This window comes from Rhinolophus sinicus, linkage group LG04 (genome assembly GCF_036562045.2).
Source record: "Rhinolophus sinicus isolate RSC01 linkage group LG04, ASM3656204v1, whole genome shotgun sequence".
NCBI classification, from domain to species: Eukaryota; Metazoa; Chordata; class Mammalia; order Chiroptera; family Rhinolophidae; genus Rhinolophus; species Rhinolophus sinicus.
Genome location: NC_133754.1, coordinates 151,245,809 through 151,267,996, shown reverse-complemented (window position 1 = coordinate 151,267,996; position 22,188 = coordinate 151,245,809). Strand labels below are relative to the sequence as shown.

General features: G+C 42.0%; 1 protein-coding gene across 2 annotated transcripts in view; it reads left to right on the top strand.

Moving 5' to 3' along the window:
* Positions 1-22,188, top strand: part of TLE1 (TLE family member 1, transcriptional corepressor) — an 84,355-nt gene that overhangs the window by 5,648 nt on the left and 56,519 nt on the right. The gene's annotated exons all lie outside the window — the stretch shown is intronic.

The following is a 22,188-nucleotide window of genomic DNA, read 5'->3' as shown; positions in this document are numbered from 1 at the left end:
TGAAAATAGTTTTCTAACGAGTTTCTGTACTCCATCAGGCATTTGTGGGTCTACGCTGTCCCTTCGTGAGCCTGTATGGGTTAATAATATGCTGTGTATAATTGGCTCAGTAATTTGAAAAATGTGAAAAGCTGAGATGCCACATTCTTCATAGTAGGGTATTCAGCCCCCTGAAATTTAGTTTATATTGTAAATGCTGACAGACCCTTAACTAGAGTGGTGTGCAAAGCAATGCTATATAATTCAGTTTAAAGTGGCCTTACATTTGAAAAACATCCTCTGAATGTCACACATTAATAATAAGTTCTGAGGAGACATTTGGTGCAGCTAGTAATCATAATTCTTATTAAAACTGGTGACGTCTGGCCCCCAGGGTGTAGCCAGGCTCAAATTGATGCTTTTTGCCGCCTGATCACCAGCATGGCCTAAGTGCTCATTATATTGTAGAGAGGGCCTTTGGAGCTCTCATTAGATTTGACAGGAATTCTCTCTAGGGGGAAACTGGGCATTAGCGAGACTCCTGACAGGCTGAAATTAGTCCTGCTTTATGGCTTATAACCAAATGCTAGCAAGGCATCATCAGGGGACACAAAAAATTGTCATTTCTGACAACATCTTTGTTACTGAAAAAATGCAGTGATGGGGAAACTTTCTGTGGAGAGAGCTTTAATGTTAAGATTTATCTCCTGTGTGACTACTGCTCTCCCTTCCTACCTTTCAGCGGGTTTGTCGAAGGAGTGAGTTTTACAGATTTCAATGTCAGGTCTCCCCAGATTTTTCCATCTGGGAAAAAAAAGGTAGAAGTGTGTCCAAATCAAAAATGGTATGATTGTGGTTTCCTTCCTTGGTTTGGTGCCCGCAGCCCATGTTTATGTTGTGTCAACACTTCCTGATAAGCCTTCCCCTTACTTGCTCAGCTCCCATTTGTGACTGGTTACTGAAAAGTCAAAGGCATAGGGATGGTAATAGATACTTAAAGCTTTTATTGCAGCATTAAAATGATTTTTTTTTCTTTGAGCCTTTTATAGATCTCTGCTTGGTCATCTCTCTCCAGGTAGATCTTACACTACAGCTATCTCTATATAAGAGAGGTGCAGACTTCTCACGAAAAACTCAGGCAGTTCTGATACTCCCAGTGTTTGAGTTCACGTGAATCTAGTTGTTTTGAGGTCTGTGCCTCGTGTTTGGCAGTGTGAATTTTAAAGTGTTGTTGTTTTTTCCTGTGGTATGATATTATTTCATTTGATATTTTTGGCAATAAGGTGCACTATAAATATATAAATAAACTTTTATTTGCCCCACTCGCCTGTCTTTTCAGCAGGTTGATGCAGCCATACCCTAAAGTTGTCATTAGTGGCTTGAATTTGTACCGCACTTACCGGTTTTCAAAAGTGATTTGCCTCACCCTGTGAAGTAGGTTGGTTAGGTGTTTTGCTCTGCCTGCAGCTTGGGTATGTGTTCAGAGTCTGCGCTTTGCTGAACACCTGTTGAACCTTGAGTTTGGGTCACCTGATCCCCAATTCAGTTTTTCTTCCCTTTACCCATTCTACTGCTGTTAGAGGGTGAGGCCAGTGGCAGAATCATTGTTGGGCTTTGGCATAGTGACTCAGGTCTACCTAGCTGCGTGTCTCTCCGCTTCTCACTCTTTGTGCTGACCAGCTTCACATTGGCAGGCCGTTGGGGCTCGGGACGCATCCTAAAAGTTATGAAAATCAGCAGTACTGACTGGTCTGTGGGGGCCTGTAGGGACGGGGTCCCAGAGAGCAGTTTCCAGGCTCTCGGCCTCACGTGGAAAGGTGCTGACCTGGTTATTAGATGGCCATCAGCTGTAACCAGTTAGCCATTAGCCACTATTTTGTATCTAACTGCTGTGGCTACGCTAGAAAGGGCGGATGGATTGCGGTTCGCAAGTGCAGATGGCAGATGGTGCAAATCCTACTTCCTATGTCTCGCCCGGCCTCCAGCAAGACTATGGTGCAGGAAGACCCCTTGTTGGGGTATTGCTGATGTTTGCTTCTTGTGTCTCGACCAGCCGCCATGGAGAATATAGTGGTACGAACCCCCTACCTGTGGCTCTGTTGGTGTTCCTTTTTGGCCTCACCATATCCTGCATTCACCTGCCAGGAGTGGAAGCTCAGACCCTGCATTACAGGGCCACAGCCATGGGTAGGGAGAAAGTTGTAACCAGTCGAGCAATACCTTCTGCAGGTTAAGATACTTTTAAGAACAAAGGAAAATTTGAAACACGTTGCCAGGACTCCTGGTTGAGACCCAGCAACACAGTGAGTTTGATCAGTCACTTTGTCTTCTCTCTGCTTGTATTCTCCTGAAGAGCAGGCAGAGTGAGTGCTTGGGGCTCTCCAGGACGTTGAAGAATTTAAAAATAAATGAAAGGACTAGCTCTGGAAGGAAAATTGTTTTCAACAATCATGTCATGGGGTGGGAAAGGAGAGGAGAAAGGAAAACTCAGGTGAGAGCTTAACATTTCCAAGCTCCATGCAGTATTTCAGAAAACACAGTGTTTCAGACCGTGTAAATTTTGGAGTGAAACTCTTTTCACAGTTTTGATATGTACTTTAAAGTTTCTCTTAAAAAATAAGCTGTTTTTAGTACTTTTTAAAAGTGTTTATATGGAACTGTTAGGGATTACCTTTCTTCCTATTTTTCAGCCAATTGTGTTTTCTGTCTACAGTTTCTCACTTGGAGATTTTTTTTTTCTAAGTCAGTGTCTCAATGGGAAATGACCAGCTGGAGTGTAGGCACTTAGAGTTAAGCTCCACCAGGTGTTAATAGCTTTGTAATACAAAGAGGGTAGCTGTCATCAGGATTGGAGTGGTCCCCAACCTCATATTCATTAGCCAGGCCTGTCCTTTACAGGCATAAGTTAAAAGAGATAAAGCTCCCTGTGTATTGAGAGCCCAGATTCTGAGGTGCAAGATTAGCTTTGTTTTTTACCAGCGAGAAGGGCGGAGTCCTCACTACTTAGCCTGCACCTACCTGAACCCTCCAAAGCTGGGCTAGTTGCTGTTTTCTGTCCAAGGTTGACTAGAGTGAGGCAAATGAGACAGTTGCCTAGGGCACAGAATTTAGGGAAAGTGTCAAAAAACTTAGTACTCTAGATAAACAGTATTTTTAAAATTCAAAATTGATGCCAAAAAACTCCAAGAGGAACAAAATATTATATAAACGTAGGACCAGGGAGGGTTGGGAACAGGGTTGAGGCCACGGAAGCAAATTGCGGGGTCAAAGAGCAGAGAAGAGGTAGAATGAATGGCCCCTTGGGAGCTGCTGTGATTTGTAGGATCTAACGTGGTGTAAAATACTTCAGTGAGGTCCCAACTAATTAGGGACTTTGATTAGTGAATGGGCAAGTCATTAACAAGTTGCCTGGGCCTCGGTTTTCCTCTCTGTAAAGCGAGGGGTTAGACTAGGCAGGTTCTAAAGTCTGGTTCATTTCATGATAGGGGAGTCACATCGCACCCCCACCGGGACCCAGCACCTTGTCTGTATCAATTGAGGAGTCTTGGGCCAGAGAATTTAAGATATTCCTCCAAATAGTGTTTATTAAGAAACACAGAAAGAAAATCTGTTCCCTTAGCAAACATTTAAGTAAATCATCTTCTGTGGTAAAGATATATTCAGTTACTGGCTCATGGAACCATTTTAAGTTTCCATAGATCTGAGTCTTTCCTCTTCTATTATTAAACTTTTGTGGTCTCCAGAAGTGGATTAAATTGGAGGAAACTAAGAAGTTGCCTGGGCTTTCATCAAGGCTTTGATTGACTGTCACCCATCCCCGCAGCCCCAGTGTCCCAGTTGCTTACTGTTGCTTCAGATGTTTAAAAATTGAAATTCTCAGAACTTTAATGTGGAATGTTTGGTATATGGCTTTTAATTAAATTTTAGACAGCTGTTTTGGTCAGTGGGCTTATTTGACAAGATTAGGCATTTATACCTTCAAAATAGTCCTCACTAATGGAATTGATAAGTTCTATAGTGAGAAATGTGCTATAGGGATCGTTCCATGTTTTGGTGTTTTAAGGAGAGAGAGAGAGAGAGAGAGAGAGAGAGAGAGAGAAAGAGAAAGAGAAAGAGAGACATGGTGGTTTGATCTGAAAAATGAAAAAATTTACATTGAAATTTTAACATAAATTAAGATATTCACGTATTACCATTCACTTGGTTAAAGGAAAAATGGTTTCTAAAATTGTTTGCAAAACTATGATTACAGAATTGCCCAGTTTGTAGACTGCCCAGTCGCCCAACACTTTTTATGAAAGTCCAAGAAATGTTGACACAAAGTTTTATCAAATAACCTATGATTTCACACAAATCTATATTTCATTATTTTACAATTCAGTTTTTAATCATTTTAAAGTTTAATTCAATTTACCTGCTTTAAAGCAACATAAAATCATAACTGAGCATATTGTTTACCCCGTTCCCCACATTTTTCTCATACTAGGTACAACAAGGGAATTTTTTAGTTTTTTTTGTAGTATTGGCCACTTAGTCATTCTTTGACCACAAAATATGTTAGCTGAAAAAAAGGGTAGAGTAAAGGCCATTTTGCATATAAGGAAAAAACTGGGAGGAAGAACCAATGGGAATTCTGTGTATTGAATTGATTTTTCATCTGCCAAACAGAAAAATTGCTATTACGTGTGGGTGTACATCACTGTGCACACTGGGGGAATTAGAGTTGTATACACACCTCGCAGATATTCATTAGACATTCATTATTCACTTGATGAAGTGGAATCATTTGTTTCTCAAAATGTAGGTGTACATGAACTAGTGTGTCCAAATCATGTAATTTGTTAAATCGCTGAAGTAAATGCAATACTAGGCTGGGTTTGATATTAGTGCTATTACTGATCTAACCAGATTATTAGTCTGTTGTCTTTTATGCAACCTGTCAGTAAAAAATTTGAAAACATATCACCAGACTTGTTTACTTATAAATTTATAAATTATCTAAACATAGTAGCACAGTAATATATTGTATACATTTAGAATAAAAGGAAATTTTAAACAAAGGGATTAAAATAAAAGTTTTCATATTCTCAGTGCACCCATTGGCTTGTCCTGTGTGGCCGGCGGGTACACCCGCTCTCCGGAGCACTAGCCCTACATTTCAAACTCTCACTCTGCGTTGGAACTATGACCCTGGAAAGGGAGCATCTTTATGACGGTGAACGCAAAACACCTTTAGGCGCTTGGGTCTTTTGGCCTCCTTGGTATGTTTGTTCTTTCTAATTTTGACTTCCTACTTCAGTAATTGCCTCTGCCCATCACGACAACCTTCTGGGTCTGACCCTGACGAGGGTCCCGGCCAGTCTCACTTGACCACCTCTTCCCGCTTCCCTCCAGGTCCTTTAATCCAGCCAAAGGGGTATCTTCTTTGTGCCTAAAATATGTCTTGTGTTTTTCTGTTTTCGTTATTGAAAGCCCCCGGGCCTTTTTGTCACACTGCACATGGCCTCCCTCCATAGCCTTCAAGGTCCAGTTCCAATAACAACGCGGCATGTTTACTTCAAGGCCTTCCATGACTGCTCCAATAGGAGGCTGTCACACCACGTAGTTTTGCTCTGATTTCTGTTTTTTCATGTGCTTCTTTTGTTATTCAGCTAGGCTGCACTTTGCTTGATGCCTGAGTTTGAGACTTACACCTACCCTTGCCAGTGAGTGAGTCAGGCAGGGTAGGCACTTAAGTAGCATTTAGTATGCGCCTTATGAAGAGTGGTAGTTGTGACCATTTTAGATCCTGAACCCATATGAAAATCAGGTTCAAATTGCTTGGCACAAAAAATCCTACATAGTAGCTTTGTCCAGCAATTTTGACTCTTTGTGGACATGGTCGGATTCTTCAGCCAGTCCATGGAACCCAGATTAAAAACCTGAATCAAGAGTATGGGTCCTTATATGAAAATGAAGAATGAAATCTGTTTGATTTCACTACATGTTTTGTAGGACTTCAATTCTAATAATCTCATCTAACCACATTTGCTCAGTTGCTTTCCTTTTGGAAAAGTGATTTATAGTCAGAATATCACTGAGGCTTCTTAATGGGGAGTTTAATTATAGTAGTATATTTGGGTTTGTACTACGAAGAGAGAAAACAGAAGTAGCATGTGGCTAAGGCTTGGGTGTCCATGTGAATTGAGTGTGTGAGTGAATCACTGCCGCTGGAACCTCTGCTTATCTTCAAAGGTTGTCCACAGCCCTAATAGAGTTGTGGATAAGTTGCATTACAAGCTTCAGCCAAGGCATTAAACTTGACTTAGTTGCCAGGTTTCTTAATAATAATGATTGTACCCATTGATTATTTACTTACAGTCTTTATATAGTCCCTTCGCCCTCCAAATAATTTATTATGAAGAATTTCAAATACAGAAATGGAGAAAGAAATACACAGTGCACACCCATATTGTACCCACCTGTATGATACCAGGAGTCTATAAATTAACATTTTGTAATATCTGCCTGTCAGATATCTTACATAGAGCTTTTGCCCCCCTCCTCCCTTCAGAATAAATAAATGACTAATTTTAGAAAGTGTTAATTCTGGAAAACTTACAGGGTTTGTTAGAGCGCCGGGCCTTTCTTTAGCTACCAACCCTGTTTTAGACTGATATGTGGAGGAGGAATTTTCTCCAAGTACATTTTAAGAATTCCATCTTAACAGGGGTTTACAACGTTTTCCTGCAAGACTTGCCCTTTGTGTTTTTGGCATGGGTGTGCTAGGCGATCTACCATTATATGGTGCTTAGGTGCTGTCTTTTTCAGCTGTCACCTGAAAGCAGAGATTTGTACTTAAACAGGAAAGCTGGACTTCCTTTCTCCCAAGCCCTCCTACATTTTGGCCTCTGTAATGTACCCTTAAGATGCAATCAGCATATTTGCTGGGGGAAATATCTTTTGTGTTCTGAGGTAGGAAAGTGGGAAATAATTGTGCAAAAGGACTCTGACCTTGGACTTTGTGTGGCTGAAAATTGTCCTAGTGGAGAATTTAAGTTGGCCACAGAGGCCTTGGGTGTAGAGGGGTGTGAAGTACCAGAAAACAAAACCTCTTTGAGGCGGCTCTCCAAGGCAGGGGGCCTCCGGGAGCGCAGTTTTTGTTCCCACTTCTCCCCCCTGGGCGCCCTCTTGATGCCTTGAGCAAACAGCCAGTCATCGCGTCTTACAAGTAAGGTGACCAGCCAGTGTATTGACACGCACAGACACAATAGAAAACTGCATTAGGAGGCAAGCCATTGGGATTTGCAGAAAATATATTACAGAACACAAGTGACTTGCCGATACTGCTTGTTTAGCAGTTTGCAAGGGCAATGGCAGTATGGATTTTTGAATTAGAAGGGAAGGGCTGTTCTTTCTCTGTGCGGGAACATCTACTTGATGGCTGGGGAGAAAATTGATTTTGAGAACAAAATGCAGCTGCCTTTATTTGTGCCATTTGAAAGGCTTCTGTGGATTAGTGAGTGAAAATAAAAAGGTCTCTTTTGGTTTAGGAAAGGGGGTCTTAACATTGATCTGCATCTTGGTCTGGTATGGAGAGAAGAAGGATGGGGGATGGGCCACCAGTCCCCTGCAGCTCACAGCGCTAGGTGCCCGCTGGGTTCTCAGACAGTTGTTATTTTCAGCTTTGGCTTTCAAAAGTCAGCTTCTTGGGTTGATTATTATAGAGGAAGCTTATTCTGGACAGTAGAATAGTCTACCAGCCCTCACCCATTGAGTTTCCAGTGCCCTAGGAACTGTGCTGTAGGAGCTCTCTGTAAATCCTTCCAGCCCCCCTTTGTGTGGATGGTAATTATTCCTCCTCACAAAACAGTTAGTAGGCTGGTAGGTTAGGGGATGAAGACAGCGCCTACCCCATAGGTAGGTAGTTACCAGGGTTGAGTGAGTTTCTATCTGCCGGAGCAGTTACAATGATGCCTGGCACTGGGCACTGTGAGGATAGCTGTTCTAGAGCTTGTTCTGTAAATCTGTTACTGACCCCTTTAACCCCTGTTGTGGGAATTCTAGGCCACGCTCCCATCTTGGTTTTCCAAGTTCAGCTTTCCTCCCTCCATCTGAATTATTCACTTTTTATTATTTTCCCTGAAGTTTTTTATTTGTTTGTTTTCTTCTAAGATCAGAAGCATTTACCTTAGGCTCATAAGGAAACTTTCTTTTCTTTTTTTTTTTTTTAAATGAAGCCCCTATTGGCAGCCTGTTGTTTAAGGTGTCTAGAGGAATTAAAATGCCTTATTTGGGCCAAACGGGCAAAATGTGTCCTTGGAAGGCAGCAACCATAAGTAGTTAATATAACTGTCAATGAGAATAGAGTTGTGTTTTTTCAGTTAAGGGGATGGATGAACAGCAAAGAAGATTTAGTTCATTTTATTGAAGTGAGTTTTGGCAGAATAAAGGATGGGAGGTCTATTTCTGATTTTTCTTTTCTTTTAATTCTAATGTGGAAAATCCAGCTCTTTATTTGAAGAGACTTTGTTATCCTGAAAAAAAAAAAGGGTGGGGTATGAATTTACAAGGCTAAGTTGTTGTTCGGTTAGAGAAAGAAAAAGTCACCAGCCTTGATGAAGTACACATACATAAAGTTTTCTTTTGGCTATTACAACTTGTAAGGTTCTGTGAAAAATTCTGAATAGGTAATTGTGTTATGTGCTCCATGTAGATCATGGGCTTGAGATTTTTGTGGGCTGTCACATCCACAGCTGCTGCTGTGTGCTAATATTTGGGGGAACAGAGAAAGAAAATGCACAAGGTTTGAGAAAAGCAGGACCATTGGGATTACACATACTGGAAGTTTAGGTTATTGACACTTATTGCCAAGCACGATATAGTAGAAACTTAGTTGTCTTTGTAAGTATTTGGGATAAAGGATGGCACAGCTCAGACAAATTGTGCCCAGAACCTGCTCTCACACTTGCTTAAAAGCTCGGCTGTCTGCTGACATCTGTGTGCTGAGAAGCTCCACATTGCTCTCTTTGTGATTAGCTTAAGAAGCGGCCCTGAAGTCCTGAATGTCTGGAGGGCAGCACAGGGTTCTTGACAACCCCCTCAGCCTGCCAGTTGGCCAGGGTTCTGGAGCCCTTTCCATTTGTAAGCCGGCTGGCTGTTTTACAGTGCCTGGGCCGTGAGCTCCCACAGAGCCAATCTCCTTGCACAGCTACCAAGAAGATTGGACTTGGACCACTGTAATGTATCCAACTTCTGTACTTTTTAGCTGACCAAAGGCCAAAATCATACCAGTAACTCAAGAGGGGAACTGCTGACTTTTGAATCGTGTAGGATATCTATTCCATAATTGACTAACTTGGATGCTGTGATATTCATGAATTAAGTGAAGTATAGGAGGTGTCACATTTTGACTAGGCGGATTTCTCTAAGGGTACAGGGGCTTTTGAACTGGTTGTTAAGTCTGTATTCATTCTTATTTCTTGACCAATGGATCAAATATGTTTTAGCCACCTAAAGAGCCTCAGCCACATCAGTGTTAGTATACACTATAATCTTCTGCAGCCGTTGTTTTGGTCATTATTTTGCCACAAGGTCAGAGACCCCCTCAAAAGCTGTGATTTTGAGTTACTCTTGTCAGTTTATCCCTCAAAGTACTGAAATTGCTTAAGTTTGTACGGAATGAGTACTAGTTGATGCTTTTCAAAACAGTATAAAACGGAAGGGGTTTTTGAGTAGACTTTGCACTGTGAGAATATTGGTATTGACACCATTTATAATTTGGAGTGTAGTTTGAAGACCAGATTCTACTGTTTGTCACAGACTGGTTAATATGGCTGTAAAAAGGAGATGAATGTGGCTACTTTTCCAAGTCTATTACTCAGGAGGACTGTAAATTTGATTGGCTGTTACAATTCTAGCAGAATCATTCGATTTGAGAGCAATAGAAAGATAAGATATCCAATTACCCAAATGATTTGCAGGGTTAGCCAACGTTGTCATGGAGACACGAGTTGGAACAAATTAAATTTTAAGCAATAAAATAATCTTAAAGCCCGTCTGGGAACAAGAAAATTTGGCAGTGGCACTTACCTGAATTGAATCTTAGCTTGACACGATGTTGTTTGACATTGATATACTGTGGGTGCCTAAACTTATATATGGCACACCATTACCTTAAAAAAGTAGCTCGGCCAAACCAGGAAAGGGGAGTATTAGTATAAAGTTGGGATATTAACATTGATTCCATCGTTTAAATGATAATTAGGTTCTGGGTTCCCAAGAATATTTTGTATTTAAGGATTGAAATGCCTTAATAATGATTAAGCAGCATTAATTGGACACTTGAAAAAAGATTGATTTCGCAGCAGCATGCAGTTTTGGGAACTGCTGGCTTCCTTTGTGTGTATGTTAGCAGACCTAAGAGACATCGTGTGGATGTCTTTTGGTGGGGGTGGAGGTGTAAGTATGCATACATTTGCATGCATGAATAAGGAGATTTTGGCACATGCCTGTGCACTGCAGATAATTCTCCGTATTCCTTAACATTTCTACTTTGCTGCAGGCCTGTTTGCAGACTAGGAAACAGTCTGATGCCCTAAAACCTGAGTAAGCGTCAGTCTGGGGCTTAGAAGGTTATTTCCCTTTATTAATGTATTGTTTAACTGATTCCTGGCTTGGGCCACAGATTTGAAAACAGCCGAGTGGCCCAGAAGGAGGGAGGGCTTTTTATCCATATGTCTATTAGACAGATGGAGATGAAAATTGGTCTGAGGTCAAGCCATTTGCAGCGTTCTCACAGCCTTCGATTTTCCTCTCATCCTCACCACAGATCATCTCAAATGATTCAGTAATGACCAAAAGTGCAACATTGACCTTTATTCCCTGGTGGATTACTGTATTTCACAGTCCAAATGGCAGGAAGTCTATACTGTTCTTCCAGAAGGAGCTCAGCATTATTGAACCAGCCCAGCCCTGTGGGAACCCTGTGAGGGCAGACTGGTGTAACAGAATACGTGGGTTAAATTTGGTTTCTGGTGCTCTGGGAAACAAGAATTGACATGTTCTGAACCTACATAATTAATGGAATAATATCTGGGATGCTTTCTAAAAACATGCGAACACATACATTGATTTGTCCACTGGTAAAATAACTGGTGAATTACAGGAGTGGTAACTTCTGGTGGCCCCTGGTTTGTAAATTGTTCTCACTTCCGTGACTGTGGGTTCTACTTATTTAATGCTTCCCCAGCATATATTAGACAATACATTGTAACACTGTATCATTTTAAAATTGTAAATTAAAATGACTGGGCATAAGGGTATCCCAGGATTTTCTTTGACATACTTTTTTTTTTAACTTTTATTTATTTAAGTGTTTTCCCAGGACCCATCAGCTCCAAGTCAAGTAGTTGTTTCAATCTAGTTGTGGAGGGAGAAGCTCCCAGTGGCCCATGTGGGGATCGAACCGGCAACCTTGTTGTTAAGAGCACTGCACTCTAACCAACTGAGCTAACAGGTCACCCTTGACATACTTTTAAATGTATATATTTTTGGTCAATCCATGTGACCCTGAATAAATTTTCTGTCGTACAGAATACCTTTTTTTCCGGAAAGTAGCTTGATTGTTATCTTGGAGAAATGGTGGATTTTTCTCTCTCGCTTAGATTTCTCTGTGGATTGCATTGTGATACAATGATCAATTTTTTTAAAGAATAATTTGTGTTTACAATGATATTCCAGTTTGCCTCCGCCTGCATTGCTGAGTAAATCTTCTGTGAATCTTTAATACAGTAGTGAGGTCTCTCATCTAGGATCCTGGTACTTAGCATCGTCTTAAATACTTAAAGGCTTTTCCAAAAGGTTATGTTTTGAAAATTTTCACTAGCATTCCAGATTTCCTATTAATCATTACCTAAGATGCTTTTGAGAAAATCGTTTTTTCTCAACTGTTGACTTCAATGTGCACAAGTTCTCTTCTTCCCTAAGCAGCTCCCAGTCTTTGATGCCGGCATATGCCGGGTACAGTAGTTACCAAGGCAGAGGCAGACTCTCAGTTTGCAGTAGCGTCCCCTCCCTTAAATTCTGTCTGCTAGCTTCTCTGAGGGTAAGTTGCATTCTGGAGCTTTGCAGGTTTCTTGGCACATGATGTTGATTGAAAAAAAAAAAAAAGATTCCCACTTTCCAGCTGGGAAGGCCAGGAGTCTTATCTTCTTTCCCAAAGGACCACAGCTCCAGTAGCTCAGCCTGGGGGCAGTAAGGCCCAGGGTCGGGGCTTCCTGACTGAGAATGAGTTGGGGGCTTGAGCAATGGCTTTGCCCTGGGGCTTTTCCATCACATACATATCTAACTTGCGGCCGTTTTGTGGCCATGCCACATGGCATCCATGGCGTAGGCCTCCTGGTGGAATGCTGGTTTCCTTAAGAAGTTGGCTCTGGAAGAAGAGTGTCATTCATGTGTGTGGGGCATTCAGTTGTAGCATGGTCACCTCAGGCAGGAAATTCCTCTCCCAACCATCTGAATTGGCTGAAGATTCCAACCTGTTAGGGAAATACCCCAAATTGCTTATCCAGTGATCTCCTACTGAGATGTGGGGAGGGGCTGATAGAGGAGGGCTTGAGAGCAGTGTGCTGTGCTGGTTTGCTGTGTCATGATGGAAGGCGAGGAGATAGTGATGGTAGACCGTTGGAAACCAGTACCAACCAAAGACAGGTTACAGAGGCCTAAAGGTAGCTGTAATGAAAAAGAAGTGCTTTAAATTTCACTGCAAAGAAAATGTTACAAATTTTGAAACAACCTCATCAATTTGGTTTTCAGAGGTAACTTGATTTTTGGGTATTCCCATGTAGCCTCTGTCTTTACAAATGATATTTTATTTTCCTAATTGTAATTTTAGCCTTCCTCCGATGATGGTGACGCAGTCGGCTTTGCCTCCCACTGATCCTGCTATTGTATGATATTATCTAATTTCTCATGCCCTCCCTCATGACTAAGACCTGTGAAGAGGGTGAAACGTGTAGGTTTGCTGGGGTGTGTTCCAGGAGAGGCTTGTTCTCTTTCTGTTCTGAGAACAATACGTGGTGACTTCACGGTGTGTTCTGTGACTCACTCTGCAGAGTTTGTCTTAAAAACCTTCGGTGGCGTAACAGTGCATTTTCCTGTAAGGTCGCCAAAAACTGTCTTTTTCCATCATGGGACAAGTCAGTACGATTTCGTGTTGAACAGCACTTTCTGAACCTCATAATGAGGGCTTCTGAATAATGGAAATATGCTGTTCAGGCACTGAAACAGCTGCCATGCTTTTGTCAAGGATGCATCTTTACCAAAATGACAAATTAGAGCCCAAACGCTCTGCTTGGCAACAGTTGGGTCAAAACATTTAAGTAATTAATTAGAAGGAACTGAAGGGGGAAAAATTTACACAAATAGACAGTGTTGCAGACTCAACTTCATCTTGGAAGTGCAACTGAATTCTTAAAAAAAAAAAAAAAATGAGGGCAGCCATCAAGTGGGTCCTGCCAAGCTTGTCATTTGCAAATAAATCAAAAGACCATCATTGCTGGAAGGAGAACCAATGAATAGAGTTGCTTTGTCATTCTTTGATGGGCCCCACACTCAAGCCTGCTATTAAAAATGAATGCATTCAAGAGACTCTGCATTAAGAACATAAACAATTAAGGGCACTTGAGTTGCTCTGCTGAGAGCTGCCACGAAGAAGACACGAGAGCTTTCTCCGCTCTCCGGAGATGCAGGCCCCTGCAATCTGTCTCTCGAGGAGCCACAGAATGGGAGCAATTAGTGTTGCTATCTCCGCCCCCAGCAGCCTTCAGCAAGTTTTTTTCCCCTTTCTTTTAACCCCTCCTTGTTTTCAGAGAAGCTTCCAGTGTGAACGATGAGCAGTGAAGGAAGAGTCTGGGCCCAGTTGGAAAGGGCTCAGATTTAGAATTCTGTAGGAGCTGCCAAGTGAGGGGGAGTTGGAACACAAAAGTTATTATCTGCCAGTAATTGGTGACTTATGTTCTGATTAATTGAGCCACTAAACGGTTTCTGTCATCTGGTACTCTTTGTTTTGTTTTAATCATAGGGTTTAAGAAGGGGCGATATTACATTGCCATGGGTGGAATTATTTAAATGAATACTGCTTAAGGTTGTTTCCCACAGTAGGCAAATGTGTTCTGACACCCCCGGTTTGTGTTCTTGCCTTGGTCTTGTTTTGTAAAAAATGTGTGGAGAAAGCTGCCATCACCTTGTGGGAAGGCTTTGGTGAGAGGCAGGCCTGACCCCCCCCCCCCCCTTGTTTCTGACCCTGGGCAAGTTTCTTTAACCTGTCAGTCCATTCTCACTGGGGACCAGTGTGGATTGAAGATTATAGAGAGTGGGTGTAAGGAACCCTGCTGTGTGCTAAGCAGTGGACTGCCACTTTCGTGGTTAAGGGATGGCAGCAGCTCCTCAAGCTGTGGTTCTTAGTCCAGTAACTGCAGATCACTGGGAACTTGATAGAAATGCAGATGCTGGGGCCCCAGACCTGTTGACTCAAAAACTGTCGCTTAGCCATCTATTATTTTAGCAAGTCTTTCCGGTGATCCCAATACACTCTTATGTTTGAGGATTACTCATAACCTCATGAACCATTATAACCTCGACTTGGTAAAGATACCCCAAGTTATTTTCATTTGGATGTCTCCCAAACGTGCTTAGTCATTTTATTGACATAATTATGTTTTAAATAGAAAGTCACAGTGGTGCGTTAGAATTTAAGGTAAGATTGCCTTTTCATGAGACTACTGGTGAAGCTTGCTATGGTGGGAGACAGTAAATCTGCTGAATAGAGGGTGTTCTGAAGGAGGTTCTAGGCCAAGAAACCTTTCCCCCTCGTATGAAGGGGAGGGGTGCGTTGAAAGATTGCAGTGTTTTGCGTATGTCGTTTTGGGTACGTGGTTTTGTTCAAACATCTTGAATTTTTATCTAGGTGTATCAGATGTCATCTTCAGGAAATAGAAATGTATTTGTGGGTGCGTTTCTGTGGACTTTGCTCTATTGGTGGGCCAGATCGTCTGCTATTAGGGCCAAATGCACTAATTCTCTCTGCCGGTGAAGGAGAGAGAGGACTGAAGTATACTTGGGCTGTGACTTAGGCTGTGACTTAGGCTGTGACTTATCTAAGGTTTGCAATTTATACCTGAGGTCCCCTGCAAGATGCCTATTCTGCTCTGCAGAACACTGCCGCCAGGGCAGCAAGGGGACAGTGCCCCTGTCGCTGACAGACTGGGGCTGCTGCTTGTGGTACCATTGTTGGGCCGGAGATGACACGGACACGGCCGTGGCCCTGTGCTGTCGAGTCCTGTTTGGGCTCCATTGCTTTGCAAAACAAGGCTGAGTTTATCAGCTTTATTTCTGGTCTTGAGTAAGTTCCAATATCCCACTTCCACTTCCTGGAGAAAGGACGAGGCAGAGAATGTGGCTTCTAATCTTGCTTTATGAGTTTGAGCAAGTCATTTCCTTCAGAAGTCGGTTTCTCCACATGTGACTGAGGATTGTAAGAGGGCTGGGCACCCAAATAGTTTCAGGGTTTGCCAGCCTTGTTGTGACTCAGTGTCACTGTTAGTCACAGGCGTGGCAGCCTGACAGCCCCTTTTTCCCTTCCCAGTTTAATAATACATTTAGACAGTAAATCAAGGGTGGTGTCCACAAGGTCACTGGAGGGGGAAAAGTCACCGGAGGGGAAAAAGTCACCAGTACCCACTACCACAGCAAAATCACTGTTTTTATTTTGGGTATCAACAGTCCTTGGCCACAGGCGTGTGTTGTAAAAACACACAGGCACACTAAACATCACACCTTTATTCTTCCCCTCCTGCTTCATTCAGTAAATGTGCTGGCCATTTAAGCATCATTATCATGAATATAACTTTAATAGTTACTTGCCTTGCCTCTGGGTTGATGCAGTGTATTATTTAACTGTTCTAGTATTAGGTAACTGATTTCTCAGGTGGGCAAATGTTAACATTTTTCAGAATCTCTGCAGATAGTTGTGATGTGTTGAACTGCAGTTAACATCTTTACCTGGCTTTTTCTCTTTTGCTTTGAAACTAATGCTGCAGTGAACAGCTTCATGCATGGAATGCTTTTCATTTGAAATATTTCCTTACGATAAATTCTTACCAAAGGGTTTGGATAATTTCATGCTCTGGAAACACACTGCCCAATTGCTTTCCAAGACGACTACCAATTTACTCTGCCATCAGTAACATTAGCATTGTTTCAGTTTCCCAGAGGACTCATCATCATTGTATTTTATTAAATTTTTAAAAATAAACTAACATAACTGGTTTAAAGTGACGTACCTTACAATCAAATTTGCATTTTGTTTGGTTGCTGGTAAGGTTGAACACTGTTTTTCTGTATTGAACGTCGTTTCACAGACTCAGAAACTTCTAGTCAGAGGGATTTGGACGTTATCTATTTATTTTCCTACGTGTACTTTGTTTTCATGTTCTTGCCCGTTTATCTGTTGCCAGACACTTCTTACCAACACTCCACTGTGTTTTTCTCTTGGCTTCCTGCTAGGTTCAAGGAAACCAAAAGATGAGTTTGCCAGCCCTCAGCATAAGCAGCATTTTTTATGATCCATCAATTTGCAATTTAATGGTGGTGGAGTTTCCCCTCCCTAAGCTGACTTTGGGCAAGGTGCCATTGGATTGCTTTGAGACCATGGGCAATTACTCTTAAGCAGTCCTCACCCTGTTTTGAGCTTCAAACAACACTCATTATATGTTACTCTGTGTGTAGTGGAGAAGTGGGCAGACACTGGGGAGTGGCCTCTTCAGTGTTGTAATTAGATGAGGTGTAAGGAGTAGGAATAGGGAGTCGAGCTTTTAGGAATCATAAAATCTTAAAACTTAAGTTCATATGCCCAGAGCATGTCTTCAATTTAAAAGCCCTGCAAAGTACACCAGGGTTTGGTTCATTCTTGGCCTTTGAGGTATTTGACCATATTTAATTCAGTTAAAATATACAGGTACATGAATGTTACAACTATTAAGTGTAAACCGAAACAACAGGCCCAAAATGGAGTCGCTTATGCTAAGCCCCAGGTCAGAAAACCAAGACTTATTACCTAACCTAATTTCAGTTTCAGCCTCTCCCAGGAACGTAACCTTTAACCAGTCAGCCTAGGATTACCTGGTCAGCAGCGTTAGTGAGGTAATCCTCCATTCCCCTTAGGTGGGCGACCTTGCCTGAAATAATGCATTCTTTGCTAATAATTTCCTTTTTGCGCCCCCTCTCTTTCCTTTTGTACAGCTCTTTGGAATTTCTTTCTATTTGCTAGGTCGGATGTTGCCCTATTTCATGAATCACTGAATAAAGCCAATGAGATCTTCAAATTTACTCAGTTGAATTTTGTTTTTTGACCTAAGATATGATTTCTCACTACTATTTTTGTGTTTCCCCGAAAATAAGACCTAACCGGAAAGTAAGTCCTAGCATGATTTTTTAGGATGACATCCCCTGAACATAAGCCCTAATGTGTCTTTTGAAGCAAACCTTAATATAAGACCTGGTCTTATTTTCGGGGAAACATGGTATAAACAGAGCCTCATTCTGACATTGTTTCGTAATGGTTCATCTGGTTGTATCTTGATTGCTGAGTTGAGGGCGCGCGGGGATTCTGTTTTAGTCTATGAAGCCTCCCTTTACAGCCTGTCGATGGTGTGCTCTGTGGTCAGTGACAGAGGTGGAGGGCACAGCAAGGAGCCTGTCACAGTGTTTAGTTGGAGTCTTGTTCTCATGCTTCCGGTCTTGTTGGGTTGGAAAGACTCCTGCCGGCAGCTGCTAGAATCTGTACGGAAGCTTTATTATGTAAGATGTAGGCTTAGTTTCCCAGACGATAGCGAACTCTGTGGGCGACCTTGAAGGACCTAGAGAAGTTTGTGTGCTGGTGGGGGGCGGAGGGTGGCAGTTTCTAAGTGGATGTGAGGCAGGCCTTGAAGGGTTGGGATAAGAGTACAGCTCTTTGTCTCTTTGTAATAATTCAGCTGTAGTTTCCATATTAGCTTACTTGATTTTGATGGAACGCTGAAGTAGATTGGTGATAAGAGACCTGTGGCCCAGCAGTTGAAGTGACTTAAGGACACCTAGTCCTGGTTCGCCGAGATGCAACCCCAAGTTTTTGGATTATGAGGACCAACACTGTTATCATAAGCAAGTCAGTGAGGGGAGTTGGCATTGGCAAGGAGAATAAAAGATGGTTCCGAACAGATAATTTGGACTCCTGCTTCCTGTTGCCTCAGTTGGGTGGTGGCTCTCCATGAAGGGAGGGCTTGGTGGTGGGGCCTTTACCCAGCTGTGTGAGTTTCTGGGCACAAAGCTTCCATGAAAATCTGAATTGGGCATAGCTCTTGAATGCTGACTAAATGTTGTTGTCTTACATGGTATCAAAAATAGAGGCACAAGGGAAGTTTATAAGCATTTATGACTATAAATGTACCAAATATGTCTTCAGCTTTGGTCAGGAAAATGATTTCTAGGTGGAAAATACAGTTGGCCTGAAGTTTTTTTCCCACTGGAGTTGTCTAGCCTTTGGAAGATGTAGAAGGCAGTCTGGAAAGATTACAGAACTTTCCTAATACTTGCTTAAGCAGGGTCAAATATCCAGTTTAACCTGCTTGTAAACTATGTGGTCAGGAATAGAAGCAGGGGTGGAAAACACTCCTTGTTAATTTGTGCTCAGTTATAAGAATACTCTTGCATTGCAGCAGGAGATAATACTAAGGGACTGTTGTCAGTTTTTATGCTGCTATTTGGACTATTTTAAGGTCTGGGAAAAGTGTTTCTGAAACCTTCCTGTGGTGATGGTGATATTTTAGAACTTAACAAAGTACTGTCAGGGAAACAAGTGGCATCCTCATGCTGCCTGGAGGTATGTACTCTCCTTACAGAGAAGCCAGGGCAGCTCAGGGAATTTCAAGGTAAACCAGAGGTAAGATTTGAATTTAGTTTTCCTTGCTCAAAAGCTAGCTCACTTGATTTTGATAGTTTAAGATTCGGGTTTGGAGACCTGGCAGAGGGAAGAGACAGCTCGCAAAGGCCCTCCTCTGTTTGTATTTCCATTTCTTCTTCAAACCATTTAGTACAGTAGTATCTCGGTTTTCAAACGTCTCCGTTGACGGACATTTTGGTTCTTGTACGTGGTAAACCCGGAAGTAAATGCCTCAGTTTTTGAGCACGCCTCAGAAGTCGAACATGTCACGTGGCTTCCGCTGAGTGCAAGATCCTGAGGCCTAGCTGTCAGCTGTTTTTGAATGTTTCAGAACTCGAATGGTCTTCTGGAACGGATTACGTTTGAAAACCAAGGTACCACGTATTTAGAATCTCCAGAACAGATCTTATGGCCTTTGATGTTTAGTCATCAGTTTGAGCTTTGATCTTTAACCTTCTTCCTCTTGTTTCAGTCTTACCTACTCTAACCCAACTTACATTATCTATGCTTTAATCTGTTCTTCTTTTATTTTGTTTTTAATAATTTTAATATTATTAAAGGTTTACGAGTTCATTCTGTTCACACCAGTTCTTAACTATCATCCCTTGACAGTTAAATTCAGTTTTACCTTAAAGCCTGTGTAATATAACACATATTATTATTAATTAAAGATTATCTTTTCTTCAAAAACCAAAATAAATTTCATCAAGGTCAAATACTTAAGTAGAGAAAGTACAACCATAGCAGCACTACAAGAAAATTAAGAATGGCTTCTATTAATTTTGGGATGTTCTAATTCTGACCCCAAGACCAGGAACATAGGAACAATATTCTTTAGTTTGACCACATAAAAACTTAAAGTTACGCAGAGTGAAAAATCCATAGTAAGCAAGGCTGAAAGACAAGTGGGGCTGGAAAAACTATGGAAAAGGGTCATTTGTCATATGGAAAGAACTACTGTAAAAAAGACAGTGATGAATAAATACCAAAGGAAAAATAGAGAAAGGAAAAAATACAATGGGCCAATAAATACTATTACTATATGAAAAGATGTTTAACTTCAGGAAAAATCCAAGTCATGCAAACAAAAGTGAGGTTATTTTTTAATCTGTTGGATAAAGATTTTTTAAAAGGTCAACAAAACCTAATATTGACATGGTGGGAGAGAACGCCATCCTCATAGACTGGCAATAATGTAAATTGGTGAGTTTTTCTGCTGGGCAGATGCATTATAATTAAAAATATGCATACACTTTGACCTAGCAGTTTGACTTTTAGGGGTTCCTTTTAGAGATCTATGTAGACGGTTATTCGACAGAATTTTTAATTGTGGAAAATTAGGTGAAATATAAATATTAGGAGATTTTAAACACCAGTGTCATGCAGGGCGGCCTGCGAGGTCCCTGCTCCCGCTCCCCACACCAGAGAACGCAAGATGTGGTGAGGCCAAAAAGGAACACCCATGGAGCCATAGATAGGGGAGTCATATCACTATATTCTCGCTGGTGGCTGGGTTGGAGAAACAAGAAACAGGAGCCACACAATTCTCAACCCTCACTGCGCCGCTTGAAGGCTCAGCCACCATCTTCTTGCTAACCCCCATTTTTCTCTGCTAGCGTAGCCACGGCAGTTATATTAGTGGCCAGTGGCTCACTGGTTACAGCTGACGGCCAACTAGCCACAGCTGATGGCCAGCCAATCACAGTTGATGGCCATTTACTACCTGAGCCAACACCTGTCTATGTGAGGCCGAGAGCCTGGAAACTACTTTCTGGGGCTCTCCCCCCACAGTTATTTTAACTTTCATTAAAATAAAATAAAATGTCGACATAAAACACGACATAAAAATGTTGTGTTTATATATAGCTGTGTGTGCTTAAAGTGAGCATTAATCTTTTTTAACGTTGGAAAACCTTAAGTGAATTTTGGAGAAGGGGGAAATGCTGTCAGGATGTAAGGCAGGTAGCAAGGGAGCAGGGAGCAAGGACCTAAGAGTCCATGAAGGGCATTACTACTTCTTTACATATCCCCAATACATGGTGCAGAACACCCTTGCAAAGGAAAGGGACACCTGCCCGTACTTTCGAGGAGAGCCATGACCTTGAGTTAGCTGGAGTGAGTGGCTGTGATCAGATGAATTGGGTGGGGCTGCCCAGTTCTGTTTTTGCACCTGGGACAGCTGCACCTTTTTGCATAGATCTGTTTGCCCTGCTGGTTAAAGCAAGGTCGTGGGTTTGCTCTCTATACCAGTCATTTCCCCTTCTAGTACTGCATTTCTTCCAATGGAACCCTTTTTCATTGGTGGTCAGGGAGAATTGAGTTGGGTTGGCCTAAATCCAATCCCATCAAACCAAAGGCCTTGTTGCTCAGTTAACTAGAACCATCTTAAGAGGACAAAAGGCAGCTCTTTTTTATGTACTTGATTATATGGTTTCTGAGGTTTCTACTTTATCTCGCTCATTCCATGCCCTATTTCTCAAGAGCATGGCTGCGTGCTTCATAATTTTCTTCTCGTGATCTTTTTCATTGCCTAATTCACTAACAGAGGCGGCATTAGTAAGCATTGACAGTGAATGATGAAATAAATAAGGTTGAAGCTGGGACTCTTTTGGGATGACTCTTCAAAGTTCGAGGAAAGCAGAGCTGCTTTGCATTGCTGGCAGGTGTCAGAGGTGGGACAGGCAGGTGGAGTCTACCCTAGGGTGGAAGCACAGCACGCTTTCTTCCCTCCATTCCAGTTTGGCCCTTGTGGTAGAAGGATGTTGTGGATTGGAACTGAGCAGAGACTTTTCCGGTTTTCTTTAAACAGCCTGTGCTGCCAACATGCAGGGCATGTTTTGTCGTGTTCAGCGGAACCATGGGCCCTGTCAGTGAGGTCTTCACATTTGATTCTGAATTATGGTGAAACTACAGATACCCAGAATGTCTCCACGTGACTGTCCCTCTGGACTTCTGTTTTGTTTCAGCAGTATTTTCTTGGCTTGTTTGAAATTTTGAGACTTAGTGAAAGCAACTAACATTGAAGTCTTGTTTCCATTGTGAGAGTTGAGACAAGTGGAAAGGAGGTCTGTGGGCTGCTTTCTTCAGCTCTGTCTCCCTCTAGACTTCTCTTGAAAGCTGGACTGCTTTGGCAGTGCTGCTGCTCCGCTGGTTGGTGGCACCAGTGTGAATGAACTTGCTCTAACTACATAAATGTGCCGTGGAACGCCATAATTGAATAAGTATACAAATGGGGTTGCAATCACCAGGTT